Below are 16457 nucleotides of genomic sequence, written 5' to 3'. Positions count from 1 at the left end.
TCTCCTCTCAGCCGTTTATTCTCCAAGCTGAAGAGCTTACAAAATTAATAGCACTCCAGATATCCTTAATCTTGTCTCAACAAATGACAGGAGCAACATATAAGAAGCACTGACCACCCCCTTGTAACTAAGATACAATTCAAGCTGAGTGGGTAAAAAAAAGGCATAGAGGGGCATTTTTGAAAGCATATCCAAGTCAGAATTGAGACATCCTGCTCATTATGTTCTAAACAAAGTCCATCTCAAATCCATTTTCAAACAGGAAAACATGGGATTTCCTGTTCAAAAATATATGAGAAGGATGTTATTGCACTGAAAACGTCCAAAATGAACAGCCATTTTCCAACATGAAATGTCTAAAATATGAAAAAAAATGTCTGTCTGGCATCATTTGTACAAAAATGGCCACACACACTGGCATCCCTGCAGAGCAGATGGGCAGCCTCATAAACTTTAAATAACAGGAGCCAGGTACACAGTGGCGTTCCTAAGGGGGGGCGGTGGGTGCGGTCCGCCCCTGGTGCACGCCTCTGGGGGGGTGCCACGCGCGCCTGTCCTCCATTCGTTTCATGCTTTTTCTCTGCCCCGGAACAGGTTACTTCCTGTTCCGGGGCAGAGAAGAAGCATGGAACGAACGGAGGACAGGCGCGCGCGGCACCCCCCCAGTGGCGTGCACCCGGGGGGTTCCTTCGCAGGGGGTGTCCTTTTGCTGGAGGGGTCACACTGCACCCAGGGGGCGGGGCGCATCGGTGATCCGCCCCGGGTGTCAGCCCCCCTAGGAACGCCACTGCAGGTACAAATCCCACATTAATTCCATTATATTTTATTTATTTGGATTTTGCTCACATTCTTTTCAGTAGTAACTCAAGGTGAGTTACATTCAGGTATACTGTGTATTTTGTTGTCTCTGGAGGGCTTACAATTTAAGTTTGTACCTTAGGCAATAGAGGATTAAGTGAGTTGCCAAACATCACAAGAAACAGCAGTGGAAGTTGAGCCAGACACCTCTGGGTGTCAAGATCAGTGCTCTAACCATGGGCGTAGTTTGACTGTTTCATTTGGGGGGCCAATGGATGGGGCGGAGCATATTAGCATATTCATTTGCATATATATTCAAATGAATACGCTAATACGGAGGAAGGAAGGAAGGGAAAAAGAGCTGGCTTTTTGGGGGAATAACCATAATGAATATGTATGAGATATCAAGCCAGCTCTTTCTCCCTTCCTTCTTTCCTCCGTATTAGCGTATTCATTTGAATATATATATATATATATATATATATATGCAAATGAATATGCTAATATGCTCCGCCCCATCCATTGCCTCCCCAAATGAAACACTCCCTCTTCCAACACACAATCTCTCCACTGCAGCGCTGCCTGCCCGTTCATCGCTGCGACTTCGGGTAAAAGTCGCCGTTCCAATCGTCGTCGTTTGGGGGGGCAATGCCCCCCTTGCCCCCCCCCAGTCTACGCCCATGGCTCTAACCACTAGGCTACTCTTCCATTCATGTTAGCCGGAGCATCCCAGCAACAGATAAAAACCTACTGTACCTAAAAGTACACCACTACAATAGCCATCAGGTACAGTAGGCATTTCTGTGTTCCAGGAGGGCTCACATATTTGTACAGAAAAATAAGATTTAAAGTGGGAGTTACATCTAGGTCCCATTATCAGTGGTGTGTTGGTAAATTCTTAACAACAGGCTCTCTCCCCACCCTACAATTTGTGTGTGTGTGTGGGGAGGGTGTACGGGGGACCCGGGGGGCATGGGAGAGGGAGCACAGGTGGACTGGGGGGGCAATGCATTACTCTCTCTCCTCCCCCCCTCATATCAGAGCTCTCATTAAACCAACCCCCCCTTTAAACAACAAATCTTTATAGCCCAGGTCAAATGCCATTTTCATAGTTAGCTGTGTATGAACTTGGCTGCTAATATTGTGTTGAACTGGACAATGTTGGCACATTTAGACTGACTGGACAGTTCTGCTGAAGGAAACCCTTCCCTCATTAATAAATATCTTCTCTGTGAAATAGTAGTAATAAAAAAGGCAGATGCATTTTTATAATGTACCACTGCATTCCACAAAGCAAAAGGAGCAAGTTCCCACATGCCATCTTTTTTTCTTTCTGTAGGCACAGAAAAAAAAATGCTCCCAGGTTCCAATCTAATTCATGTTTAATGTGGGAGAAAATGCCATAAATAAATAAACAAATAGATAGATAGAAACTCTGAATGTTGAGCACCTGTTTTAGTGGCCCTTTACCAGGAGGAAAAAAAATCTCTGCATGAATATAACATAAAAAAAATCTCTGCGCGAATATAACACGTGCTAGGAGGTCCCTATAACCAGCCCCTCCAAATGACACACTGATTATGATGTATAACAAGTTACTACTCTATCTATGAAAAGTTATTCCGTTATTATACTTTTTCTGTGTACATCCCTATGCACAAGTCGGCATGTTTGAAAACATAAGTGAGATTAAATAAAAATTAAACAATAAAGAACACCTACCTGTTCCAGATCTCCCGCTCCCCTGGTCCCCGAGGAGCAGGGTACTGGCACATACCTGAACTAAAGCCACCCTGGTGGTCTAGTGGATTCTTCGGGACAGGAAAGATCTCCAGTCTTTCCTGCCCGCTGCCGGCGCTGACCCTCCTGCAGCTGCATCTTCTTGGCTGCCGAGACTTACAACTGTGGCCTTGCAAGACTTCAACTGAAGTCTCGCGAGGCCACTGCTGGAAGTCTCGGCAGTCATTTTTAAATAGTGATGTGGCAACAAGATGATCAGCGCCGGCAGCGGGCAGGAAAGACGGGATTTTTCCTGCCCCGAAGACTCCACTAGACCACCGGGGTGGCTTCAGCCAGGTATTTGCCGGGACCCTGCGACTCGGGGGAGGAGAGGCAAACAAGGAGCGGGAGGGAGCCCTGCATTCAGTGGTGTGCTGGAGGGAGCAGCTCTGCTGCATTTAACAACCGGCTCTCAAAATCTTAAAAAACTTAAGAACCGGCTCTTGCGAGCCGGCTCCAGCACTCCACTGCCCATTCTTCAGTGTCTACTGCACTGACCACTAGGCTACTGCTTAAACTTGCTTCATAGAACCTGGTATCCACTGTCACTTTTACTTCTTAGGGGGGTGGGAAGGTGTCAGTAACCACTGGGGGGATTAAGGAGGGGTGATACCTTCATCTCTGCAGTGGTCAGCTGCTCTATCAGGGATCATTTTTGTACTCTGCACGTGATTGAAGCAGGTCTAGATAAAACCATTCTTCTTTTTTAACTTGGACGTTTCTTCCTGTTCCATTATCACTGAAAAATGTCTTAATTTTGGGTTCACTCTAGTCCTGCCCAAAACACACCTCCAACACATCTCCTTGCTGTTTGGCTGATCTGCAGTGTAAAACATGCAAATCATGCCTTTCGAAAATCATGATTTGGACGTTTTCGGCAGATGGACCTATTTTTGACCATTTTGAGACATCCATCTGCTTCACAAATGACCGCCTTAGTGATTCCAAAAATAAGTAATAAGACGTTTGCATTGGAACCTCAAATAAACAGTGGCTCTTAGTGACAACACCTGTGGCTTCACTTCATTTGAGTAGAATATGCAACATCTGTGAACAGCTTTACTTATGCCCACAGATAATAATCCGCAAATGAACCTTTTTTGCAAATATTTGAAAGGTATTTTTCTGCTGTCATCTACTATGTTACTATGTTGTGTAAATGAACCTTTTTCGGAGACGGGAAGGCGGTAGAACTAGAGGACATGAATTGAAGTTGAAGGGGGGCAGATTCAGGACTAATGTCAGGAAGTATTTTTTCATGGAGAGGGTGGTAGATATGTGGAATGCTCTCCTGTGGGAGGTGATAGAGATGAAAATGGTAATGGAATTCAAACATGCGTGGGATAAGCACAAAGGAATCCTGTTTAGAAGGAATCTTCCGCGGAGATTGGATGGTGACGCCGGTAATTGGGAAACAAAATGGGAGCTGGGCAGACTTCTACAGTCTATGCGCTGATCGTGACTGAATAGATATGGATGGGCTTGAGTGTAAATTTTAAGGGGCTTCGACATTAGCTTCAGAACTTTTAGTACAAGAGTGCTGGGCAGACTTCTACGGTCTGTGCCCTGAGAAAGGCACGGGCAAATCAAACTCGGGTATACATTTGAAGTAGCACATACCATGTAAAATGAGTTTATCTTGTTGGGCAGACTGGATGGACCATACAGGTCTTTATCTGCCATCATTTACTATGTTACTATGTAACAAAGCATCTTTGTTCTTAAAAATTAAGAATCAAACTTTATCTCAGTGAAATACTAAAGAGACTAAAAGGGTTGCCCTCAAAGAAATGTTACCTTGAGAGTTCTCCAGATAGGCAGAGACATCAAAACTCTCTGGTCTCTCCAAGATGTCAAAGCCTCCCTTTGTCTCATTTGCAATGAGAAGATTTTCTAGAAAAGTAACAGTTTAGAAACACCAATTCCCGCAGAATTATGGAGCTTAAGTACCCAGTGAAATATTTCCAAAAAGGAATCTCTGGGTATAGCAAATACATAAAAGGAAAATTTAGGAACTTCAGTTTCCTTGACCTAGTCACGCTTTCCAGTGATTTCAGTTTCTTAGACAATGTTAAACTATTCTTGATTGCAGGTGCCCCGGTGGAATTCAACTTCCATATTTGAGTCATCATTGCAACACATAATTTTGATCCTTCTAAACCTTATTTACTAGCATCTTGTATTCATACGCTAATTCATTCATTGGTTATTAGCCACTTAGATTATTGTAATTCTTTATTCTCTGGTCTTCCTCTTTCTTTGCTCATATGATTACAACTCATACAGTCCACAGCAATCAAACTTTTACACAGGCATCCAAATTTGATCATGTAACCCCACTTCTTAAATCAGAACATAGGATGCCAGTTTCTGCTCATATACATTACAAATTATTAATACTAATATTTGAGACTTCCGATGAAATCAGTGTTGGATATACCCTTATGATGCAAGAGCTCCCAGGCAAAAAATGGCCTTTACCACAATCAAATGAGCATTTGGATCATAAAGACAAAATTATAAAGAGACAGATATAGTTAGATGCTGACTCCTTTACCAAAGGGGATGTGAAATAATGGATATTGGAGCAGAAATCTGAGTTTCAGGCATTGCAGGGAAAACTTAGGAACAGAGTCAAAGATATCAGAGCATATATTGCTGATTTGAGCAGTTGCATGGATGAGGCAGAACACTGTGTTGGTAAACAGGAGGAATGTCTGAGTCTACTGCAAAAACAGCATCAAGATATGCAGCAAGTAGCGAGGAACTTACATACACAAATGGAAGACTTGTAAAATAGGGCCTGCAGAAACAATATTCAGGTTCATGGGGTCCCAGAGACTGAGATTTATGCTGATGCAATGCATGGCAAATTGGGAGAGGATCAAGAGGGTCCGGACCCCCTGAAAATGTATAGGAAACATAGAGTCTTGGGACCTAAGAAAGGTAGCTTACCTATGGATATCATTGCATGCATTCATTATTTTGAAGAGAAAGAGTGGCTCTTATGAAAGGCAAAATCACAGGGTGATCTTATTTGGGATGATCACAAGATTGAAAGTTTTGGGACTTGTCCAATATAACATTGCAAAAAACAAAGAAAATTCAGAGATGCCTTGTGAGTTCTATGCACAGAGAATATAAAATATCATTGGTTGTTCCCATTTGGGCTATAGGCAACAATTGGAGGGGCTCACAATTGGATTACAACAGTGGTGGAACTTTGGCAAATGCTTAAAAAGAAAGTTTGGCCCAGCACTGCAGTAAGGGATCTACATCTACAGCTTTACTGAAGTTAGCAAGGTTTTGATGGCACAAAGTGGGAAGACTGTGAGCATCATCTGGTCTCCATCCCCCCAATATTAGGCCACATTTCACCAGCCAGGATTGGCACCTGACCAGTTAAATGCGGGATAACCAGCCATGTACCGTTGAATATTGCCAGTCAGCAATTAGCAGATAGTCGGTTATATCGGGTAGTATAACCGGCTATCTGTCGATTTTTAAAGTCGGACCGGCCAAGTTTGGCAACCATATTTGGCTGCTTGAAACCCTGGAATATCTTTGGTCAGTCTGACTTTAACCGGCTAGAGCTGAATATCAGCTTGGCCGGTTAAAGTCTGATCATAGGAACATAGTAGATGACGGCAGTAAACAACCTGCACGGTCCATCCAGTCTACCCAACAAGATAAACTCACATGTGCCATTTTTTGTGTATACCTTACCTTGATTTGTACCTGTCTTTTTCAGGGCACAGACTGTATAAGTCTGCCCAGCACTATCCCCAGTCAAATTTAAACCAGATATTCACTGCCGGTCACCAGAAATGGCCCAGCATTGAATATCGGCTCTCAGCACTGACCATGGGAGTTAGCTGGTTTAACTCCCGCAGTCTGAAAATCGACCTCCATATGCCTAGAGGAGAGGAACGCATTTCAGAGGAGAAGGCAGAGTCATGATAACAGGTAGGGTGGTGATTCAGTATGATGAGTATCCTGTGCTACCTGATTTGCTCTAAGACTTTTTGATAAAAGACTGAAAATGGACATAGGTGCGAGCAGAGGGTGTGATTGGATGGATAAATAAATACCTAAGACTATAAATAAAGGGGAGAGCAGTACAGGATTCTGGCTCTCTTATGCAGCCATCATCTGGACATTCTCGAACAGTGTGGGTAGATGGGCGGGATAATATATTCTTTTAATGCAGGGTTGGAATGTATTTGATAGTGGGAACAGACTGCAATATTTGTAACTTTTGATAACTTGTGGAATCAGTGATGTGTGTTTGAGAGACTAATGGGCTCATTTTCGAAAGAGAAGGACGCCCATCTTTCGACACAAATCGGAAGATGAACATCCTTCTCCCAGGGTCGTCTAAATCGGTATAATTGTAAGCCGATTTTGGATGTCCCCAACTGCTTTCCGTCGCAGGGACGGCCAAAGTTCAAGGGGGCATGTCGGAGGCATAGTGAAGGCAGTATTAGATTGTAAGCTCTTTGAGCAGGGACTGTCTTTCTTCTATGTTTGTGCAGCGCTGCATATGCCTTGTAGCGCTATAGAAATGCTAAATAGTAGTAGTAATAGTAGTAGGGGGGCCTAACACTAGGACGTCCTCGACCCTTAATCGAAAGAAACAAGGACATCCCTGACGAACATTTGAATGACTTTACCTGGTCCTGTTTTTCTTACGACCAAGGCACAAAAAGGTGCCCAAACTGACCAGATGACCACTGGAGAGAATCGGGGATGACCTCCCCTTACTCCCCCAGTGGTAACTAACTCCCTCTCACCCTCTAAAAAACATCTTTAAAAATATTGATTGCCAGCCTCAGATGTCATACTCAAGTTCATCACAGCAGTATGCAGGTCCTTGGAGCAGTTTTAGTGGGTGCAGTGCACTTCAGGCAGGTGGACTCAGCCCCATTCCCCCCGCTACCTGTTAAGTTTGTGGAGGAAACAGCGAGCCCTCCAAAACCCACCACAAACCCACTGTACCGATATCTAGGTGCCCCCCTTTACCTGTAAGGGCTATGGTAGTGTTGTCCAGTTGTGGGTAGTGGGTTTTGGTGGCTCAGCATACACAATAAGGGAACTATGTACCTGGGAGCAATTTATGAAGTCCACTGCAGTGCCCCCTAGGGTGCCTGGTTGGTGTCCTGGCATATCAGGGGGAGCAGTGCACTACAAATGCTGGCTCCTCCCACGGCCAAATGGCTTGCATTTGGTCGTTTCTGTGATGGACGTCCTTGGTTTCGATTATCGCCAAAAATCAGAAACGACCAAGTCTAGGGATGACCAAATTTAAGAATTTGGACGTCCCTAACCGTATTATCGAAACAAAAGATGGACGTTCTGCGAGGACGTCCAAATTGAAACGAGAACGACCCTTGTGATTATGCCCCTCTATGGGACTCATTTTCAAAGCATTTACATTTACAAAATTCCATAGAGGCTTATTTTCAAAGCACTTAGCCTCCCAAAGTTCCATAGAAACATATGGAACTTAGCCTCCCAAAGTGCTTTGAAAATATGCCTCATAGTAACCTATGGAACTTTGTTGTAAGTCTAAGTGCGTTGAAAATATGGCTCGCTTTCAGGCTTATTTGCAAAAGAGAAGGGCGCCCATCTTTCGACACAAATCGGGAGATGGGTGTCCTTCTCTCAGGGTCGCCCAAAACAGCATAATCGAAAGCCGATTTTGGGTGTCCCCCAACAGTTTCTCGTCGAGGGGACGACCAAAGTTTCAGGGGCGTGTCGAAGGCATAGTGAAGGCGGGACTGGGGCGTGCATAACAGATGGGTGTCCTCGAGCGATAATGGAAAAAAGAAGGGCGTTCCCGACAAGTACTTGACCAACTTTACTTGGTCCATTTTTTCGTACAACCAAGCCTCAAAAAGGTACCTGAACTAGCCAGATGACCACCGGAGGGAATCGGGGATGAACTCCCCTGACTCCCCCAGTGGTGACTAACCCCCTCCCACCCTGAAAAACAACTTTAAAAACTTTTTTTGCCAGCCCAGCAATATGCAGTTCCGTGGGGGAGGTGTGTGTGTGTGTGTGTGTGTGTGTGTGTGTGTGTGTGGACGTCCTTCTTTTAAACATTTTGGATGGCCTGAACTGCTCCCCCACCCCCCACAGGGATGGCCAAATTTCAAGAACGTGGAGTGGAGGAGTGGCCTAGTGGTTAGAGCACTGGTCTTGCAATCCAGAGGTGGCCAGTTCAAATCCCACTTGTGATCCAAAATACAAATAAATAAATAAAGGGGGTGTTAGGGGCATAGCAAAGGCATGGACATCCTTCTCACAGAAATATCCACATTTTGGTCCTCAACTGCCCATCGCTCAACTGCCCATCGCAGGGACGGAGACATAGCGAAGGTGCCTAACACTTGGACGTCCTTCACCTATACACAAAAAAAAGACATCCCTGACGAGCACCTAGACTTATTTTTTTAAGGTTGTAGACAGGTATTATACGCGCAGCTTGTCTGCGTGTATGAAGCCATCTTTGGCATGTGCAGAGCAGCCATGCATAACACTTGCCTGCTCTGCACTGGCTTCCCCTCCTTAGGAAGGAAATCTTGTGCAAATGAGCTAACAGCGAGCAGCTCATTTGCATGCGATTTCCTTCATGCATGCTCGTTCCTTTCCGGATCGCTAAGGGATCAGTAAGGGAAGGACTTTTTCCGTTCAGTTAGTGCATCAGTTAGTTCACTGCAGTGCCCCCTAGGGTTCTGGTTGGTGTCCTGGCATGTCAGGGGGACCAGTGCACTACGAATGCTGGCTCCTCCCATGACCAAATGAGTTGGATTTGGTCGTTTTTGAGATGGGCATCCTCGGTTTCCATTATTGCTCAAAACCAGGGACGCCCATCTTGTTTCGATAATATGGGTTTCCCCGCCCCTTTGCAGGGATGTCCTGCGAGGATGCCCTCATGAAAACTTGGGCATCCCTGTTCGATTATGCCCCTCCACGTGTCATAAGTACATTAGTATTGCGACATTGGGACAGACCAAAGGTCAATCAAGACCACCATCCTGTTTCCAACAGTGGCCAATCCAGATCACAAATACCTGGCAAGATCCCAAAAAAGTTCAATATATTTTATGCTGCTTATCCCAGAAATAAGCAATTGATTTTCCCAAGTCAATTTAATACTGGTCTATGGACTTTTCCTTTAGGAAGCTGTTCAGACATTTTTAAATCCCGCTAAGCTAACTGCTTTCACCACATTCTCTGGCAACGAATTCCAGAGTTTAATTATATGTTAAGTGAAGAAAAAATTTCTCTGATTCATTGAAACCTTCTGCTGCAGCTAAGAAAGCAAATAGAATGTTAGGTATTATTAGGAAAGCAATGGAAAACTAAAATGAGGATGTTATAATGCCTTTGTATCGCTCCATGGTTCGACCGCACCTCGAATATTGTGTTCAATTCTGGTTGCCACATCTCAAAAAAGATATAGTGGAATTATAAAAGGTGCAGAGAAGGGCGATGAAAATGATAAAGGGGATGGGATGACTTCCCTATGAGGAAAGGCTAAAGAGGCTAGGGCTCTTCATCTTGGAGAAAAGGCGGCTGAGGGGAGATATAATAGAGGTCTATAAAATAATGAGTGGAGTTGAATAGGTAGATGTGAAGCGTCTGTTTATGCTTTCCAAAAATACTAGGACTAAGGGGCATGTGATGAAGCTACAATGTAGTAAATTTAAAACGAATCGTAGAAAATCTTTCTTCACTCAATGTGTAATTAAACTCTGGAATTCATTGCCAGAGAATGTGGTAAAGGCTGTTAGCTTAGCGGAGTTTTAAAAAGGTTTGGACGACTTCCTAAAGGAAAAGTCCATAGACCATTTTTATAGGGATTTGGGGAAAATCCACTATTTCTGGCATAAGCAGTATAAAATGTTTTGTACTTTTTTGGGATCTTGCCAGGTATTTGTGACCTGGATTGGCCACTGTTGGAAACAGGATGCTGGGCTTGATGGACATTTGGTCTTTCCCAGTATGGTAATACTTATGTACTTATGTAAGTTTACTACTTTGTAGCTTCATCGCATGCCCCCTAATCCTAGTATTTTTGGAAAGAGATTGGGAGAGAGTAGAATGTTGTAATTGAGGGTTGGTTGCTTTACAATACATGGGAAATCGTGGATAACAGGGTAAAGTGGAGTGCATGGGACATGGGAAGGGAGAGGAGAAAGGGAGGGATTAAGGAGAGGGGCAGAGGGTAATTACTTGGGGTCAGACAGCTCAAGTGGAGTTTTGAGTCTCTCATGAGCAACTTTATCAACAACTTTCTGAAAATCTAGATACACTACATCAACCGGCTCACCTTTATCCACATGTTTATTAATGCCTTCAAAGAAATGAAGCAAATTGATGAGGCAAACTTCCCTTGGCTGAACCCATGCTGACTCTGTCCCATTAAATCATGTTTGTGTATGTTTTCTGTAATTATATTTTTTATAATAGTTTCCACTATTTTGCCTGGCACTGACATTGGGCTTACCGGTCTATAATTTCATGGATCACCCCTAGAACCCTTTTTAACAATTGGTGTCACATTGGCCACCCTCTAATCTTCAGGTACTATGGACAATTTTAATGACAGGTTACATATTACTAACAGGTGATCAGCAATTTCATACTTGAGTTCTTTGAGTACCCTTGGATGTATGCCATCCGGTCCAGGTGAATTACTACTCTAATTTGTCGATTTGGCTCAGTCCATCTTCCAGATTCACTGAGATTTCTTTCCGTTCCTCTGCATCATCACACTTGAAAACCATTTCCAGTACAGGCAGATCTCTTACATCTTCTTCCATAAAGACAGAAGCGAAGAATTCATTCAGTTTTTCCGCTATGGCCTTGTCCTCCCTGAGGGGCCCTTTTGTTCCTTCATGACTTAACGGTCCCACAGATTCCCTCATAGTCTTTCTGCTTCTGATGTACCTGAAAAAGTTGTTACTGTGATTTTTAGCCTCTGCAGCAAGATATCTATACTGTTGGAATAAACTGTGTAACTGTTTAGCCAGCCTTGATCACAGTGGTGTTTTTTGAATTTTTCCTGGTGAAAAGAAAGAAGAATCCAACCCGCTAACACCTTTCTTCCCCAGGTGGATGCATCAGGGGCCAAGTATACCAGGGACCAATGGAGCCTGCTCGAAGGAGTCTCCTACCAGGTTGGCCCTGAATCCAGGGATGCTTACAAGAGGGTATTACACATGCAAACATATACTCTGTCTCTAAGTATGAAAAAATCAATTGCTGATTTCCACTATAGCTACTCATTGACAGAATATGATATTGATTGATCATTCAAAATATACTTAAAAAGTAATATCTTCCCACCTCTCTGCAATCCATTTACCCAGGTACAACTCTACACACATAAATTATATAATAAATCTATATCTGCCCCATGAAGCCAAGATTCATTACCACCGAAGACATCCAATATATCTTTCAAAATCTCAATATTATTTTTTGCAGAATGAGCAATAATCAAGGCAAATTAACCCCCTGTTTTTGAGCAGAACTGCTTTCCAAATCAGTCTTCCTCAAATTCATCTCTGCCCTCTCTAAATCCTCCCACCCCAAGATTTGTATGTACCCTTCCCCAATTAAACCCCTGGATAACTAGAACAAACATAAGATTATATAACTCCCTTTTTTTAAATCCTAGAATGCATGACATTCCTTCCACACTCATCTCCACAGCTGTTCTTTGCCACCACCCCATGAAACTGCTGCCCTAGGCAGTCACCTAACCTGCATAATGGTTAAGCTGACTATAGCTCAGGGGTGAAAGACGAGAGTTAGTGGGCCTCACAAGGATGAGGCAGGATGTAATCATTCACTAGGGAAGGGATAAACTCACTCTGTACTCTTGCTATAAATCTAAAAGTTGGGTGGTAGGAATATATAGCAAGTATGTCCTGGGGAAATTTTTGAATCCTTAGTTATAATGAATAATATCCTTGCACACTCTTTTTTTAAACCTCTTTTTTGGTGTGTGGGGGGGTGGGGGGGTGGGAGTAGTTTCCTGTCATTTCTCCTTTCTCCTGTTTGTTCCAACTCAATTGCAACATGGGTTGGGATCTTGCATCATTAGTCTTCATTCAGCTTGGAGAAGCAAAGACTGCGATGGGATATGTTAGCCATTAATAAAATCATGAGGGGGTGGAACAGGCTAACTGGTGACTGTTATTTACACCTTCAAATCAGGGTCTGTGCAAAGATATTAGGTGCCCTAGGCGAACTTTCAGCTTGTCCCCCTTCCCCCCTTCACTCAGTTAAACTTGAAGTTATTAAGTCTCTATCCCCTTTTTCACTGAGATTCAGAAATTAAACTCATCAATCTTGATCACTCCAACAGCAGCCTTCTCAGGACAATCCTGCACAAACTGGATAGTGTCATTTCTTTGTAGATATTTATATAATGAGGGCAAATTTCCGGAAACCATTTATTCAGCTGAATGGGCTGTTTGAATATTGTTCACTCTCTCCGCAAGTAAAAGTCCGTACTAATGGTTCTTTGCATTTGTGTGGCTGGCAGTACCTACTGCTTTGCCTTGAATGCAGCTGCACTTTGCCACCCCCAAAAGCTGCTTTCTAATGGCTAAACTGACCTTTCTTCAGATAGTTTCATGCTTGTCTCCTAGAGCAAACAGGTAGCAGATTTAATGCAATATTTTTTACACTCAACATTCAAACTATGGAACTTTTTTTTAAATCAGTGAATATGATCAAGACATCTAACATAGTTGGTTTTAAAATGTGTTTGGGCACATTTCTAGAAGAAAAGACCATAAACAATTTATTATTAGATAAGTAGCACTGTACAAGTTCCTGGAGGAAAAGTCCATAGTCTGGTATTGAGACAGACATGGGAAAGCAACTGCCTGCCCTGGGATTGGTAGCATGGAATGTTGCTGCTAATTGTGTTTCTGCCAGGTACTTGTGACCCGGCTTGTTCACTGTTTAGAAAACAGGATACTGGCATAGATGGACCATTGGTCTGACCCTGTATGGCTACTCTTATGTTCTTATGTAGGATAGCACTCAAGGGATGCAGCTATTCTTTGAGATCTGTTTATCCAGATTGGTCACTGTTGGAGACAGGATGTTGGGCTTGTTTGGACTTCTGATCTGACCCAAAATGGCATTTATTATGTTTTTAACTTCTTGATGACTTTTGTTAGTTGTTCTAGTACCATATATCTGGATTATGGTCTCAAAATCTTGCCACTAGGTATCACCCTTAACAGTGACCAAAACTCCCTTCCTCCAGAGACTGACCGCTGTTTAGCCAGCTTCTCCAGCCTCACCTAACCAGGGATGTGGAATACTGGAGCCAGGAATCAAACCAGGGACCCTTCATATGGCAACACACAATATCACCACTAAACATTTCTGTCTTACTGTATAATTTTTAAAAAGGGGATTATTTTTCCTGAATTAATAAGTAAGTAGACAATAGTGTGTTCTGCACTTATGTGCATAAATACCAATTTTCTTGGCAAGGCGTACATAACTGTAGGCATGCAGTAATAGAATTGCCCTTTTTATGATTAAAGGTTAAGTTTCACCACTGAGGAGTCAATATTCAAAATGATTAAACCAGTAAGAAAGGCTCCTGCCTGGTTAAGTCACACTGACTGGGTCAGGACCTGATATTTGGCAGCACTAAACTGGCCAGAGCTGATGAATATCCAGTCTGACTGCTACAGCCCTTATCACTTATTGCTAAGGTAGAGTTGGAGAGGAGCAGGGAGTTAATATGGACACCAGCAATATTCAGTGCTAACCAGTGGCGTTCCTAGGGCGGCTGACACCCGGGGCGGATCGGCGATGCGCCCCCCCCCGGGTGGAGCGCCCTCCCGGCGAAACGATACCTTCTCCCCCCCCCCCCGGCGAAGCGACACCCCCCCGGGTGCATTTTTACCTGCTTGGGGGGGGGGGGGTGCCGCGCGCCTGTTGGCGTCGCTTGTTCTATGCTCCCTCGGCCCCGGAACAGGAAGTAACCTGTTCCGGGGCAGAGGGAGCACGGAATGAGCGGCGCCGACAGGCACGTAGCACCCCCCCCCAGCAGCGTGCACCCAGGGCGGACCGCACCCACCGCCCCCCCTAGGAATGCCACTGGTGCTAACTAGGTCAGTAAGACTACATAAATAGCAGACCTGACTATCAGTTGTACCTGGATAGCTATTGGACATCGCCAAAGATCTGGATATTCTGTGCCTGTGCCCAGATAGTGCCCAGTGCTGAATATCCAGGGTTAATTTGCTGGCAACGATCAGCATTTAAAAAACTCTGATTGCTACTGGTTGAATATTGACCCCTGAATTTATCATTTTTCTTCCTCCCTTCCTCCACCTGAAGCCATGCCCCTTTTAAAACACATAACTTTGGTCATATAGGACTAAATTCTATATATGGCGCCTGAAAAATCGGTGCAGAAAATATTTCCGCCTAGACATATTCTGTAAAGCTCGCCTAGATTTAGGCGTAATTTATAGAATATGCCTAGCCGGTTTATAGAATATGTCTAGTGGCCATGCCTGTGCCTAACTCCAGGCGCATCTATTTACGCCATTAAACTTGGTATAAATACCGGTGCCTAAGTTAGGCGCTGAGCAGATATTTTCTGTAACTGTGCATGTAGATTTTCGGAATGCCTGTGGTCTACCCATTCCATGCCCATGACCATGCCCCCTTTTAGGCAGCACACATTGGAATTTAAGTACACCACTTCACATAATATGCCTAACAAGTTGTGCATGTAAATTCTAATTAATGCCAATTTGTATCAATAATTACTTCTTAAGTAGCAATTATTGGACTGATTGGCTTGTAATTAAATTGTGTGCGCAATTTTGGTCACACTATATAGAATTCAGGGGATATGGAGTAATTTTCTACAGGTTGCCAAACATTAGATTCTGGGATGCTGTGCATTAAACACAAATTCTATAACTGGCAATTACATGCGTAATAGCCATTATAGAATACTAGCGTAAGTTTGTAGTTACATGCCAAAATTTAGATGCAGCCACTTACACCATGTCAATGGCTGGTGTAAATGACCACGATTAAATGTTACAGTTGTGCATGTAACTGTTGTTATTCTATATCTTTAGGGGGAAATTCTATATATGGTGCCTTAAAAATTGTAAAACCACATGGTTAGCATGATTCTATAAACTACGCCTAAAGTTAGGTGTGGTTTATAGAATATGCTCACGTGCTGTTCTTGTGCCTAAAATTTAGGTGCATCCATTTAGGCTGCCTAAAATCAGGCCTAAATACATGTAGTGTGCACAGTTGTTTGAAATGTCCACAACCCGCCCATTCTATGCCCATGACTATGCCTTGTTTATGACAAGCACATTAGAATTTACGTGCACTGCATTATAGAATGTGCCTAGAATGTTGTATGCGTAAATTCTAATTAAAGCCAATTAGTGCCACTAAATGGTTGTTAAGTACCATTTATAGAAGCTGATTGGCTTGTTAATCAATTAAGTTGTACATGCAGTTTGGCCATGCGGCCAAATTAGTACACATAACTTATGGTGCAATATATAGAATTCGGGGGTTAGCACATAAGTTCTGGGCTCCGCCCTGACCTGCCCATCCCACTCCTATGTTTACACCCTTTGTGTAACGGCAAATTAGAACCAGTTAATAACAATTATGACCAATAATTGATATTGCCAATTAGCAGGTAATTTGTCAATTAGGTTGTGCACATAACTGTATATATTTTATAACCTGCATGTGCAATGTTGCATGTTAAACATGAACTTGGGCATACAACATTATAGAATGAGGGGGATAATGGCTTATATGTTCAAAATTGCACGTGTAAG

The 16457-nt window shown here is 43.3% G+C and overlaps 1 protein-coding gene and 1 long non-coding RNA gene across 3 annotated transcripts in view; one reads left to right on the top strand and one right to left on the bottom strand.

Moving 5' to 3' along the window:
- LOC115472784 overlaps window positions 1-10920 on the bottom strand; it is a 477801-nt gene extending 466881 nt beyond the window's left edge. Inside the window, exon 1 of the long non-coding RNA XR_003942556.1 lies at window positions 10878-10920. This is a non-coding gene — a long non-coding RNA (uncharacterized LOC115472784). The remainder of the gene's footprint in view (window positions 1-10877) is intronic.
- The window catches only part of ASTN2 (astrotactin 2), a 1362231-nt gene that overhangs the window by 1215278 nt on the left and 130496 nt on the right, over window positions 1-16457 (top strand). The gene's annotated exons all lie outside the window — the stretch shown is intronic.

This window comes from Microcaecilia unicolor, chromosome 6 (assembly GCF_901765095.1).
Source record: "Microcaecilia unicolor chromosome 6, aMicUni1.1, whole genome shotgun sequence".
Classification (NCBI taxonomy): Eukaryota; Metazoa; Chordata; class Amphibia; order Gymnophiona; family Siphonopidae; genus Microcaecilia; species Microcaecilia unicolor.
This window is presented reverse-complemented; position numbering and strand designations above follow the sequence as displayed.